Genomic DNA, 3,977 nt, shown 5'->3' on the forward strand with positions numbered 1-3,977 from the left:
GCAAAAAGAGCATAGCATTATAGGAAAAGAAGAGATGATTTATTGAAAAATCATATCACAATTTAGTGAAGCAAAGATAGCCAATTAAGAACTATAGTAATATATAAATTAATAGAAATAATGAAAGTGCACTAAAGTGGTAATGTCATACACATGCACACACACACACACATCCATGACATGGATATATCTATAGCTGTATTTCTATATCTCTTTCGGAGATACATATGGCTCAGGTTAGGTAAAGAATCCACCTGAAATGCAGAAGACGTGGGTTCAATCCCTAGGTTGGGAAAGATCCCCTGGAGGAGGGCATGCAACCCACTACAGTATTCTTGCCTGGAGAATCTCAGTGGACAGAGGAGCCTGGCAGACGACAGTCCATGGATCGCAAAGAGTTGGACACAACCGAGCAACTAAGCATGTCACATGTGTATGTGTGTGTGTACATATTTATGTATATATGTATGTGTGTGTGTATATGTATATATATATATATATAATATATTATATATATATATATATATATATATATATAAAACATCCACTTCTAGTCCTTTGGGGACAACTTAGTCTCACGGCCATGCCTGACTGAATGAGCAGCTAGGGATTTTGATGGATAGCTAGCAGCTTTTGCTACATATGTGGTTTCATATTTTTATGATTGGTAATTCTAAATGAGCAGTAATCTTTTAGAGCATGCAATATAAGAAAATTTTAAAATAATTACAAAATATTTGAAAATTATAAAAACAGAATGAAGTTAATAAAAGCATACGTTTATTTCTTTGTTTTAAAGAATCATAATAAGTGGATATAAACAATACAGTAAAAATGAGTAAAGTAAATGTATTAAGTATCCCCAATGTAATTCATTACTTCAATAGCAATCCAATAAAAAAAATCCCTTGTAATTCTTTCCATTTGAAAAAATGATTCAAAAATCCATTTGGACAAACAACTCAGTATATTTATAGAAAAGGAACAAAGTGGCACTCAGCCTAGAAAATATTAAGGAATACAGTATAATTTACAGTATTCAAAATATTTTGATGTTATGAGAATTGGCAGGGTCACGAAGCAGAACAGACAGGCAAGCAACAAATATTTGGCACCTAATATCTACCTGTATTTGTATATTTCTTATCTGGCTATGTATCTATATGATGTAGGCTCCTATGTGTGCTATGCTAAGTCGCTTCAGTCATGTCTGACTCTGCGACCCTATGGACCATACCCCACCAGGGTTGTCTGTCAATGGGATTTTCCAGGCAAGAATACTGGAGTTGCCATGCCCTCCTCCAGGGAATCTTCTTGACTCAGGGATCAAACCTGCATCTCTAAAGTCTCCTGCACTGGCAGACAGGCTCTTTACCACTAGTGCCACCTAGGAAGCCATTAGGCTCTTATCATGTACTTTTTTGGTTTTTGTTTTTTTTGTTTAATTATTTAGAGTAATTAAGTTACTCTATTCATCAATTTATATGTGATATTACAGTTGGTTAGGCTGTGGTAACAAATCGACCCAGGCATATGATAGCTTGAAAGAATAGTTTGTATCTTGTTTATGTAATAGTCTTGAGTAGAGATTCCAGATTAGTGGTTACTGTTGTCTGTGTAAATCATTTGGGGGTTCAGCTTGTCAGAGTTTCTGTCTCTTTCAAAGTATGTCATAAGTGGCTTCCAAGGTTGCCATGGTTACCACCAACACAATCAGCCAGATGCAGAAGGAGTATGGAGGAGGTTTATGTAGGCCAGATCTTGAAGTTTCATATATCACTTAGTTCTGTGGCTATACCTAACTGGATGGGTAGCTGGGGAAAAGGTAATCTAACTGTGGGCTTGAAGAAGGGGAAGATGGATTTTGTGGGGCAATGAGCAGCTTCTGCTACACATTATCTTTTAATCCACACATATTATGATCCAGTACTATTAGTATTCACATATTATATACAAGGAACTATGATGCAAAGAATATAGGGGACATGTCCACAGTCGCATAGCTACAGGTTGACCTAGTAATCCAATCCAGTTTATTAACTCCAGAGTCCATGTACATCATTAGTACTATAAGCACTAGTGTAAATACCAACCCCCCCACTATTACTATACACATACACAGGTGTGCATGGGTGAAATTTATGAGAAACATATTAAAAATCCTGGAGAATTAGTCAAATGAACTATTTGAAAACATAAATACAGATCATTTTCTTATATTTTATAACAAGTTCAGCAGATTAGTATAGAAAGTAAAATCATTTAAACTTAAAGAACATATTAGTGATTCATCAGCCCTCTAATTTTTAAATGTAATATGAACTATAACTTTATACAGTTAGTGGCAAAGGAAAAGACTGGTATATTTGACTACATCAGGATTAAATATTTCGTGTGCCAAAAATCAGTAAAATTAAAGATAAATGGCAAACTAGTAAAATATGTGCAATGTATTTGACAAGTACTAAGTATCTTTAATATTTAAGAAGCCTTATGTGTAACAGCACTGGTAACTTCTAAGAAAAACTAAATGACTTACAGAACTTATTTTGCTTTAGAAACAGAATACTGACAGAACATAAATAGCTGTTACATATATGAAAAATATTCAATCCTGTCAGAAAACAAAGTAATGCAAATTAAAGCAATATGATACCTTTCATCCAGTTGGGTGAAGTTACCAAAATATGTATTTAAATAAAATACAATGAAAAACTACTATGTGTCAGGTATATTTTGATTTTGGGAATGTATTATAGAACAAAGCATGTAGGAGCCATGCCTCCATGGAAATTATTTTCAGTGGGAAGAGCTTAGACTAACCAAACAAGAAATTAAGTATTAGATATGGATAAATGTTATGCAAAGAGTTAAAGTAGGATAATCAATATAACTGGATGACTTCTTAACAGGTGGTTGCAGAAGATTCCTGAAGAGAAGGTATTTAATTGTGGGTCTGAATAACAAGTCAATCATGTAAAGATTGAAAAGGACTACAGTAAGGGGGAAAGTTAGCTGGAAAGTTGATAAGGTAAGGTAATAGTATGGTAAGAAGTAGATTTTATTTAAAGTACATTTGAGATTCCCTTTTAGAGTTTTAAACAGGGACATAATATCATATGTGTTGAATTTACCAAAAAATTATTCCAGCTGCTTTTTGGAGAATTGTTTGCAGGAAGGATCAAGGTTAGAAGCAAAGAGATCTGTTAGAAAGCTTTCCAACAGTCCAGATGAGAAAAGATGATGATTGGGACCACAGTGGCTGCAGGGAAGATGTAGATCCATTCACAAGTTTGTGATAGGTTTTGGAGATAACATCCATAGCATATGGTAAGAATTGATTATGGAAATCTAAGGAAACAAGGAAAATTGAGCATAACTCCTCAATTTTGCAATATGTGGTATGGGGAGATATCATTTACTGAAATGGAGAAGACTGGGAAAGCAAAAGTTGATTGATGGGGCAATAAACAGTTCTTTTTTACTTTGTTAAATTTCATATATCTTTTTGGGAGCTATCTGGAGATGTCAAATAGGCATTTGAATATATATGTTTGAAGTTCTAGAGAAAATGTAGGGACTGTCAGAGATTCAGACTTATGAGTAAGTTTATAAATGGGTGTGTGTGTCTACATATATATATATATATATATATATTTTATATATCTTACATTTACATTTATTATATATTTTACATGTAGAGGTATGACACTACATGATTTTACCAGGATTAATGTTTGTCATTAGAAAAGAGAGGATCTACACATACTATTTTTTTTCTTTTCATTTATTTTTATTAGTTGGAGGCTAATTACTTCACAACATTTCAGTGGGTTTTGTCATACATTGACATGAATCAGCCATGGAGTTACATGTATTCCCCATCCCGATCCCCCCTCCCACCTCCCTCTCCACACGATTCCTCTGGGTCTTCCCAGTGCACCAGGCCCGAGCACTTGTCTCATGCATCCCACCTG

Source organism: Cervus canadensis, chromosome X, assembly GCF_019320065.1.
Source record: "Cervus canadensis isolate Bull #8, Minnesota chromosome X, ASM1932006v1, whole genome shotgun sequence".
NCBI lineage: Eukaryota > Metazoa > Chordata > Mammalia > Artiodactyla > Cervidae > Cervus > Cervus canadensis.